This window comes from Paramacrobiotus metropolitanus, unplaced genomic scaffold (genome assembly GCF_019649055.1).
Source record: "Paramacrobiotus metropolitanus isolate TYO unplaced genomic scaffold, Prichtersi_v1.0 Parri_scaffold0000184, whole genome shotgun sequence".
In the NCBI taxonomy this organism is placed as follows: domain Eukaryota; kingdom Metazoa; phylum Tardigrada; class Eutardigrada; order Parachela; family Macrobiotidae; genus Paramacrobiotus; species Paramacrobiotus metropolitanus.
In genome coordinates this window covers 55,188-67,500 of record NW_026570404.1, presented here as the reverse complement: position 1 = coordinate 67,500, position 12,313 = coordinate 55,188, and positions in this window count along the sequence as shown.

The window sequence follows — 12,313 nt, the reverse complement described above, 5'->3', positions numbered from 1 at the left end:
GCCAAATATCAGCGAAATGGTGAGAACGACACGATCGTTCGAAGTGGTGTACGCAAATTCCGTTGATATCGGAAGTACAACAAACTGGTTAAAACCAGAATACGATCAGAACTTCTGATCGGAACAGAAATGAACGCAGTTTAGCTGTGGTTCGGGATTGCTTGTAGCGTGCAAGCAAAATCCTGATAATTCGTGCTCGTCGGTCAGGTTAAAAGCTGTATCGATCGCTTGCAGGAGTAAAATCGCGAGCCGACTGTGCCGCTGTGCCGGAAGGTGAGCATCAAACCGCTAAATCGGTGTGGCCTGGCTAGCGCGTGATGCTGGTGTCTAGAAAGCTCCGATGGTTTGTTCGAACTCCGACTGCGTCGAAGCTAAGAGCGCTTTGCGTTCACCTGCCGATGTTGTACGTGGACAGACAAAATTTACCGATTGCTAAGCGCTGTGTAGCGTGCACTGCGAGCATCGGGGTTTGTCGAATAATTGTCCAATGATTGCTACCTGGTTGATCCTGCCAGTAGTCATATGCTTGTCTCAAAGATTAAGCCATGCATGTCTCAGTACTTGCTATAACAAGGCGAAACCGCGAATGGCTCATTAAATCAGTTATGGTTCACTAGATCGTACCGTTTACACGGATAACTGTGGTAATTCTAGAGCTAATACGTGCAACCAGCTCGTTTCCTTGTGAAGCGAGCGCAGTTATTAGAACAAGACCAATCCGGCCTTCGGGTCGGTAACTTGGTGACTCTGAATAACCGAAGCAGAGCGCATGGTCTCGTACCGGCGCCAGATCTTTCAAGTGTCTGACTTATCAGCTTGTTGTTAGGTTACGTTCCTAACAAGGCTATTACGGGTGACGGGGTATCAGGGTCCGATACCGGAGAGGGAGCCTGAGAAACGGCTACCACATCCAAGGAAGGCAGCAGGCGCGCAAATTACCCACTCCCAGCACGTGCGGCGGCCACCATGGCAGAAGCGAAGAAAAACCAGAAGCACGGATATTTACGGGATAACTTTATTTTCTCTGCTTTGGTTTTTGAAACAATGGGTGTGTGGACTAAGGAAACTAAATGTAAGATCTCTACACTCGGTAAGATGCTTTTTGAGAGAACACAGGAGAAACGGTCCACTCAGTTTCTGAAGCAGCGAATCAGTGTTGCTTTAATGCGAGGTAACGCTGCTTGTGTTCAGGAAACGTTTTGTATCGGTAAGAGACTAGACGAAGTGTATTATGTGTTAAAATGATGAACTGCGTAATTTGCTGTTAACCTATGTTAATGTGAATAACAGAATAAAAGAAAAACACGGTAAAATCGTCTGAAACTAGAAACTTAGACGTAATTTGATGCGCTGAAATCAAATCTGAAAACAGATTTCAAAAAAAATTTCACCCAAAAAAGTTACCGGTTACCGGCAACTTCAACTTGACATATTTTATAGATCTCGATAACTACACGGTAAAATCGTCTAAAACTAGAAACTTAGACGTAATTTGATGCGCTGAGTTCAAATCTGAAAACAGATTTCAAAAAAAATTTCACCCGAAAAAGTTACCGGTTACCGGCAACTTCGTGACATTTATTTTAGATCTCGATAACTACACGGTAAAATCGTCTGAAACTGGAACTTAGACGTAATTTGATGCGCTGAGTTCAAATCTGAAAACAGATTTCAAAAAAAATTTCACCCAAAAAAGTTACCGGTTACCGGCAACTTCGTGACATTTATTTTAGATCTCGATAACTACACGGTAAAATCGTCTGAAACTGGAAACTTAGACGTTATTTGATGCGCTGAGTTCAAATCTGAAAACAGATTTCAAAAAATATTTCACCGAAAAAAGTTACCGGTTACCGGCAACTACAATTTGACATATTTTATAGATCTCGATAACTACACGGTAAAATCGTCTGAAACTGGAAACTTAGACGTTATTTGATGCGCTGAGTTAAAATCTGAAAACAGATTTCAAAAAAAATTTCACCGAAAAAAGTTACCGGTTACCGGCAACTACAACTTGACATATTTTATAGATCTCGATAACTACACGGTAAAATCGTCTGAAACTGGAAACTTAGACGTTATTTGATGCGCTGAGTTGAAATCTGAAAACAGATTTCAAAAAAATTTCACCGAAAAAAGTTACCGGTTACCGGCAACTACAACTTGACATATTTTATAGATCTCGATAACTACACGGTAAAATCGTCTGAAACTGGAAACTTAGACGTTATTTGATGCGCTGAGTTCAAATCTGAAAACAGATTTCAAAAAAATTTCACCGAAAAAGTTACCGGTTACCGGCAACTTCGTGACATTTATTTTAGATCTCGATAACTACACGGTAAAATCGTCTGAAACTGGAAACTTAGACGTTATTTGATGCGCTGAGTTCAAATCTGAAAACAGATTTCAAAAAAATTTCACCGAAAAAAGTTACCGGTTACCGGCAACTACAACTTGACATATTTTATAGATCTCGATAACTACACGGTAAAATCGTCTGAAACTGGAAACTTAGACGTTATTTGATGCGCTGAGTTCAAATCTGAAAACAGATTTCAAAAAAAATTTCACCGAAAAAAGTTACCGGTTACCGGCAACTACAACTTGACATATTTTATAGATCTCGATAACTACACGGTAAAATCGTCTGAAACTGGAAACTTAGACGTTATTTGATGCGCTGAGTTCAAATCTGAAAACAGATTTCAAAAAAATTTCACCGAAAAAAGTTACCGGTTACCGGCAACTACAACTTGACATATTTTATAGATCTCGATAACTACACGGTAAAATCGTCTGAAACTGGAAACTTAGACGTTATTTGATGCGCTGAGTTCAAATCTGAAAACAGATTTCAAAAAAAATTTCACCGAAAAAAGTTACCGGTTACCGGCAACTTCGTGACATATTTTAGATCTCGATAACTACACGGTAAAATCGTCTGAAACTGGAAACTTAGACGTTATTTGATGCGCTGAGTTCAAATCTGAAAACAGATTTCAAAAAAATTTCACCGAAAAAAGTTACCGGTTACCGGCAACTTCGTGACATTTATTTTAGATCTCGATAACTACACGGTAAAATCGTCTGAAACTGGAAACTTAGACGTTATTTGATGCGCTGAGTTCAAATCTGAAAACAGATTTCAAAAAAATTTCACCGAAAAAAGTTACCGGTTACCGGCAACTACAATTTGACATATTTTATAGATCTCGATAACTACACGGTAAAATCGTCTGAAACTGGAAACTTAGACGTTATTTGATGCGCTGAGTTCAAATCTGAAAACAGATTTCAAAAAAATTTCACCGAAAAAAGTTACCGGTTACCGGCAACTACAACTTGACATATTTTATAGATCTCGATAACTACACGGTAAAATCGTCTGAAACTGGAAACTTAGACGTTATTTGATGCGCTGAGTTCAAATCTGAAAACAGATTTCAAAAAAATTTCACCGAAAAAAGTTACCGGTTACCGGCAACTACAACTTGACATATTTTATAGATCTCGATAACTACACGGTAAAATCGTCTGAAACTGGAAACTTAGACGTTATTTGATGCGCTGAGTTCAAATCTGAAAACAGATTTCAAAAAAATTTCACCGAAAAAAGTTACCGGTTACCGGCAACTTCGTGACATTTATTTTAGATCTCGATAACTACACGGTAAAATCGTCTGAAACTGGAAACTTAGACGTTATTTGATGCGCTGAGTTCGAAATCTGAAAACAGATTTCAAAAAAATTTCACCGAAAAAAGTTACCGGTTACCGGCAACTACAACTTGACATATTTTATAGATCTCGATAACTACACGGTAAAATCGTCTGAAACTGGAAACTTAGACGTTATTTGATGCGCTGAGTTCAAATCTGAAAACAGATTTCAAAAAAAATTTCACCGAAAAAAGTTACCGGTTACCGGCAACTACAACTTGACATATTTTATAGATCTCGATAACTACACGGTAAAATCGTCTGAAACTGGAAACTTAGACGTTATTTGATGCGCTGAGTTCAAATCTGAAAACAGATTTCAAAAAAAATTTCACCGAAAAAAGTTACCGGTTACCGGCAACTACAACTTGACATATTTTATAGATCTCGATAACTACACGGTAAAATCGTCTGAAACTGGAAACTTAGACGTTATTTGATGCGCTGAGTTCAAATCTGAAAACAGATTTCAAAAAAATTTCACCGAAAAAAGTTACCGGTTACCGGCAACTACAACTTGACATATTTTATAGATCTCGATAACTACACGGTAAAATCGTCTGAAACTGGAAACTTAGACGTTATTTGATGCGCTGAGTTCAAATCTGAAAACAGATTTCAAAAAAAATTTCACCGAAAAAAGTTACCGGTTACCGGCAACTATAACATGACATGTTTTGTAGATCTCGATAACTACACGGTAAAATCGTCTGAAACTGGAAGCTTAGACGTTATTTGATGCGCTGAGTTCAAATCTGAAAACAGATTTCAAAAAAAATTTCACCGAAAAAAGTTACCGGTTACCGGCAACTACAACTTGACATATTTTATAGATCTCGATAACTACACGGTAAAATCGTCTGAAACTGGAAACTTAGACGTTATTTGATGCGCTGAGTTCAAATCTGAAAACAGATTTCAAAAAAAATTTCACCGAAAAAAGTTACCGGTTACCGGCAACTACAACTTGACATATTTTATAGATCTCGATAACTACACGGTAAAATCGTCTGAAACTGGAAACTTAGACGTTATTTGATGCGCTGAGTTCAAATCTGAAAACAGATTTCAAAAAAAATTTCACCGAAAAAAGTTACCGGTTACCGGCAACTACAACTTGACATATTTTATAGATCTCGATAACTACACGGTAAAATCGTCTGAAACTGGAAACTTAGACGTTATTTGATGCGCTGAGTTCAAATCTGAAAACAGATTTCAAAAAAATTTCACCGAAAAAAGTTACCGGTTACCGGCAACTACAACTTGACATATTTTATAGATCTCGATAACTACACGGTAAAATCGTCTGAAACTGGAAACTTAGACGTTATTTGATGCGCTGAGTTCAAATCTGAAAACAGATTTCAAAAAAAATTTCACCGAAAAAGTTACCGGTTACCGGCAACTACAACTTGACATATTTTATAGATCTCGATAACTACACGGTAAAATCGTCTGAAACTGGAAACTTAGACGTTATTTGATGCGCTGAGTTCAAATCTGAAAACAGATTTCAAAAAAAATTTCACCGAAAAAAGTTACCGGTTACCGGCAACTACAACTTGACATATTTTATAGATCTCGATAACTACACGGTAAAATCGTCTGAAACTGGAAACTTAGACGTTATTTGATGCGCTGAGTTCAAATCTGAAAACAGATTTCAAAAAAACACAAAAGTTACCGGTTACCGGCAACTTCGTGACATTTATTTTAGATCTCGATAACTACACGGTAAAATCGTCTGAAACTGGAAACTTAGACGTTATTTGATGCGCTGAGTTCAAATCTGAAAACAGATTTCAAAAAAAATTTCACCGAAAAAAGTTACCGGTTACCGGCAACTACAACTTGACATATTTTATAGATCTCGATAACTACACGGTAAAATCGTCTGAAACTGGAAACTTAGACGTTATTTGATGCGCTGAGTTCAAATCTGAAAACAGATTTCAAAAAAATTTCACCGAAAAAAGTTACCGGTTACCGGCAACTACAACTTGACATATTTTATAGATCTCGATAACTACACGGTAAAATCGTCTGAAACTGGAAACTTAGACGTTATTTGATGCGCTGAGTTCAAATCTGAAAACAGATTTCAAAAAAATTTCACCCGAAAAAAGTTACCGGTTACCGGCAACTTCGTGACATTTATTTTAGATCTCGATAACTACACGGTAAAATCGTCTGAAACTGGAAACTTAGACGTTATTTGATGCGCTGAGTTCAAATCTGAAAACAGATTTCAAAAAAATTTCACCGAAAAAAGTTACCGGTTACCGGCAACTACAACTTGACATATTTTATAGATCTCGATAACTACACGGTAAAATCGTCTGAAACTGGAAACTTAGACGTTATTTGATGCGCTGAGTTCAAATCTGAAAACAGATTTCAAAAAAATTTCACCGAAAAAAGTTACCGGTTACCGGCAACTACAACTTGACATATTTTATAGATCTCGATAACTACACGGTAAAATCGTCTGAAACTGGAAACTTAGACGTTATTTGATGCGCTGAGTTCAAATCTGAAAACAGATTTCAAAAAAAATTTCACCGAAAAAAGTTACCGGTTACCGGCAACTACAACTTGACATATTTTATAGATCTCGATAACTACACGGTAAAATCGTCTGAAACTGGAAACTTAGACGTTATTTGATGCGCTGAGTTCAAATCTGAAAACAGATTTCAAAAAAAATTTCACCGAAAAAAGTTACCGGTTACCGGCAACTACAACTTGACATATTTTATAGATCTCGATAACTACACGGTAAAATCGTCTGAAACTGGAAACTTAGACGTTATTTGATGCGCTGAGTTCAAATCTGAAAACAGATTTCAAAAAAATTTCACCGAAAAAAGTTACCGGTTACCGGCAACTACAACTTGACATATTTTATAGATCTCGATAACTACACGGTAAAATCGTCTGAAACTGGAAACTTAGACGTTATTTGATGCGCTGAGTTCAAATCTGAAAACAGATTTCAAAAAAAATTTCACCGAAAAAAGTTACCGGTTACCGGCAACTACAACTTGACATATTTTATAGATCTCGATAACTACACGGTAAAATCGTCTGAAACTGGAAACTTAGACGTTATTTGATGCGCTGAGTTCAAATCTGAAAACAGATTTCAAAAAAAATTTCACCGAAAAAAGTTACCGGTTACCGGCAACTTCGTGACATTTATTTTAGATCTCGATAACTACACGGTAAAATCGTCTGAAACTGGAAACTTAGACGTTATTTGATGCGCTGAGTTCAAATCTGAAAACAGATTTCAAAAAAAATTTCACCGAAAAAAGTTACCGGTTACCGGCAACTACAACTTGACATATTTTATAGATCTCGATAACTACACGGTAAAATCGTCTGAAACTGGAAACTTAGACGTTATTTGATGCGCTGAGTTCAAATCTGAAAACAGATTTCAAAAAAATTTCACCGAAAAAAGTTACCGGTTACCGGCAACTACAACTTGACATATTTTATAGATCTCGATAACTACACGGTAAAATCGTCTGAAACTGGAAACTTAGACGTTATTTGATGCGCTGAGTTCAAATCTGAAAACAGATTTCAAAAAAATTTCACCGAAAAAAGTTACCGGTTACCGGCAACTTCGTGACATTTATTTTAGATCTCGATAACTACACGGTAAAATCGTCTGAAACTGGAAACTTAGACGTTATTTGATGCGCTGAGTTCAAATCTGAAAACAGATTTCAAAAAAATTTCACCGAAAAAAGTTACCGGTTACCGGCAACTACAACTTGACATATTTTATAGATCTCGATAACTACACGGTAAAATCGTCTGAAACTGGAAACTTAGACGTTATTTGATGCGCTGAGTTCAAATCTGAAAACAGATTTCAAAAAAATTTCACCGAAAAAAGTTACCGGTTACCGGCAACTACAACTTGACATATTTTATAGATCTCGATAACTACACGGTAAAATCGTCTGAAACTGGAAACTTAGACGTTATTTGATGCGCTGAGTTCAAATCTGAAAACAGATTTCAAAAAAATTTCACCGAAAAAAGTTACCGGTTACCGGCAACTACAACTTGACATATTTTATAGATCTCGATAACTACACGGTAAAATCGTCTGAAACTGGAAACTTAGACGTTATTTGATGCGCTGAGTTCAAATCTGAAAACAGATTTCAAAAAAATTTCACCGAAAAAAGTTACCGGTTACCGGCAACTACAACTTGACATATTTTATAGATCTCGATAACTACACGGTAAAATCGTCTGAAACTGGAAACTTAGACGTTATTTGATGCGCTGAGTTCAAATCTGAAAACAGATTTCAAAAAAAATTTCACCGAAAAAAGTTACCGGTTACCGGCAACTACAACTTGACATATTTTATAGATCTCGATAACTACACGGTAAAATCGTCTGAAACTGGAAACTTAGACGTTATTTGATGCGCTGAGTTCAAATCTGAAAACAGATTTCAAAAAAATTTCACCGAAAAAAGTTACCGGTTACCGGCAACTTCGTGACATATTTTAGATCTCGATAACTACACGGTAAAATCGTCTGAAACTGGAAACTTAGACGTTATTTGATGCGCTGAGTTGAAATCTGAAAACAGATTTCAAAAAAATTTCACCGAAAAAAGTTACCGGTTACCGGCAACTACAACTTGACATATTTTATAGATCTCGATAACTACACGGTAAAATCGTCTGAAACTGGAAACTTAGACGTTATTTGATGCGCTGAGTTCAAATCTGAAAACAGATTTCAAAAAAATTTCACCGAAAAAAGTTACCGGTTACCGGCAACTACAACTTGACATATTTTATAGATCTCGATAACTACACGGTAAAATCGTCTGAAACTGGAAACTTAGACGTTATTTGATGCGCTGAGTTCAAATCTGAAAACAGATTTCAAAAAAATTTCACCGAAAAAAGTTACCGGTTACCGGCAACTACAACTTGACATATTTTATAGATCTCGATAACTACACGGTAAAATCGTCTGAAACTGGAAACTTAGACGTTATTTGATGCGCTGAGTTCAAATCTGAAAACAGATTTCAAAAAAAATTTCACCGAAAAAAGTTACCGGTTACCGGCAACTACAACTTGACATATTTTATAGATCTCGATAACTACACGGTAAAATCGTCTGAAACTGGAAACTTAGACGTTATTTGATGCGCTGAGTTCAAATCTGAAAACAGATTTCAAAAAAAATTTCACCGAAAAAAGTTACCGGTTACCGGCAACTACAACTTGACATATTTTATAGATCTCGATAACTACACGGTAAAATCGTCTGAAACTGGAAACTTAGACGTTATTTGATGCGCTGAGTTCAAATCTGAAAACAGATTTCAAAAAAATTTCACCGAAAAAAGTTACCGGTTACCGGCAACTACAACTTGACATATTTTATAGATCTCGATAACTACACGGTAAAATCGTCTGAAACTGGAAACTTAGACGTTATTTGATGCGCTGAGTTCAAATCTGAAAACAGATTTCAAAAAAATTTCACCGAAAAAAGTTACCGGTTACCGGCAACTACAACTTGACATATTTTATAGATCTCGATAACTACACGGTAAAATCGTCTGAAACTGGAAACTTAGACGTTATTTGATGCGCTGAGTTCAAATCTGAAAACAGATTTCAAAAAAATTTCACCGAAAAAAGTTACCGGTTACCGGCAACTACAACTTGACATATTTTATAGATCTCGATAACTACACGGTAAAATCGTCTGAAACTGGAAACTTAGACGTTATTTGATGCGCTGAGTTCAAATCTGAAAACAGATTTCAAAAAAATTTCACCGAAAAAAGTTACCGGTTACCGGCAACTTCGTGACATTTATTTTAGATCTCGATAACTACACGGTAAAATCGTCTGAAACTGGAAACTTAGACGTTATTTGATGCGCTGAGTTCAAATCTGAAAACAGATTTCAAAAAAAATTTCACCGAAAAAAGTTACCGGTTACCGGCAACTACAACTTGACATATTTTATAGATCTCGATAACTACACGGTAAAATCGTCTGAAACTGGAAACTTAGACGTTATTTGATGCGCTGAGTTCAAATCTGAAAACAGATTTCAAAAAAATTTCACCGAAAAAAGTTACCGGTTACCGGCAACTACAACTTGACATATTTTATAGATCTCGATAACTACACGGTAAAATCGTCTGAAACTGGAAACTTAGACGTTATTTGATGCGCTGAGTTCAAATCTGAAAACAGATTTCAAAAAAAATTTCACCGAAAAAAGTTACCGGTTACCGGCAACTACAACTTGACATATTTTATAGATCTCGATAACTACACGGTAAAATCGTCTGAAACTGGAACTTAGACGTAATTTGAAGCGCTGAGTTCAAATCTGAAAACAAATTTCAAAAAAAATTTCACCCAAAAAAGTTACCGGTTACCGGCAACTTCGTGACATATTTTATAGATCTCGATAACTACACGGTAAAATCGTCTGAAACTGGAAACTTAGAGGTTATTTGATGCGCTGAGTTCAAATCTGAAAACAGATTTCAAAAAAAATTTCACCCAAAAAAGTTACCGGTTACCGGCAACTACAACTTGACATATTTTATAGATCTCGATAACTACACGGTAAAATCGTCTGAAACTGGAAACTTAGACGTTATTTGATGCGCTGAGTTCAAATCTGAAAACAGATTTCAAAAAAAATTTCACCGAAAAAAGTTACCGGTTACCGGCAACTACAACTTGACATATTTTATAGATCTCGATAACTACACGGTAAAATCGTCTGAAACTGGAAACTTAGACGTTATTTGATGCGCTGAGTTCAAATCTGAAAACAGATTTCAAAAAAATTTCACCGAAAAAAGTTACCGGTTACCGGCAACTACAACTTGACATATTTTATAGATCTCGATAACTACACGGTAAAATCGTCTGAAACTGGAAACTTAGACGTTATTTGATGCGCTGAGTTCAAATCTGAAAACAGATTTCAAAAAAATTTCACCGAAAAAAGTTACCGGTTACCGGCAACTACAACTTGACATATTTTATAGATCTCGATAACTACACGGTAAAATCGTCTGAAACTGGAAACTTAGACGTTATTTGATGCGCTGAGTTCAAATCTGAAAACAGATTTCAAAAAAAATTTCACCGAAAAAAGTTACCGGTTACCGGCAACTACAACTTGACATATTTTATAGATCTCGATAACTACACGGTAAAATCGTCTGAAACTGGAAACTTAGACGTTATTTGATGCGCTGAGTTCAAATCTGAAAACAGATTTCAAAAAAATTTCACCCAAAAAAGTTACCGGTTACCGGCAACTTCGTGACATTTATTTTAGATCTCGATAACTACACGGTAAAATCGTCTGAAACTGGAAACTTAGACGTTATTTGATGCGCTGAGTTCAAATCTGAAAACAGATTTCAAAAAAAATTTCACCGAAAAAAGTTACCGGTTACCGGCAACTACAACTTGACATATTTTATAGATCTCGATAACTACACGGTAAAATCGTCTGAAACTGGAAACTTAGACGTTATTTGATGCGCTGAGTTCAAATCTGAAAACAGATTTCAAAAAAATTTCACCGAAAAAAGTTACCGGTTACCGGCAACTACAACTTGACATATTTTATAGATCTCGATAACTACACGGTAAAATCGTCTGAAACTGGAAACTTAGACGTTATTTGATGCGCTGAGTTCAAATCTGAAAACAGATTTCAAAAAAATTTCACCGAAAAAAGTTACCGGTTACCGGCAACTACAACTTGACATATTTTATAGATCTCGATAACTACACGGTAAAATCGTCTGAAACTGGAAACTTAGACGTTATTTGATGCGCTGAGTTCAAATCTGAAAACAGATTTCAAAAAAATTTCACCGAAAAAAGTTACCGGTTACCGGCAACTTCGTGACATTTATTTTAGATCTCGATAACTACACGGTAAAATCGTCTGAAACTGGAAACTTAGACGTTATTTGATGCGCTGAGTTCAAATCTGAAAACAGATTTCAAAAAAATTTCACCGAAAAAAGTTACCGGTTACCGGCAACTACAACTTGACATATTTTATAGATCTCGATAACTACACGGTAAAATCGTCTGAAACTGGAAACTTAGACGTTATTTGATGCGCTGAGTTCAAATCTGAAAACAGATTTCAAAAAAATTTCACCGAAAAAAGTTACCGGTTACCGGCAACTTCGTGACATTTATTTTAGATCTCGATAACTACACGGTAAAATCGTCTGAAACTGGAAACTTAGACGTTATTTGATGCGCTGAGTTCAAATCTGAAAACAGATTTCAAAAAAAATTTCACCGAAAAAAGTTACCGGTTACCGGCAACTACAACTTGACATATTTTATAGATCTCGATAACTACACGGTAAAATCGTCTGAAACTGGAAACTTAGACGTTATTTGATGCGCTGAGTTCAAATCTGAAAACAGATTTCAAAAAAATTTCACCCAAAAAAGTTACCGGTTACCGGCAACTTCGTGACATTTATTTTAGATCTCGATAACTACACGGTAAAATCGTCT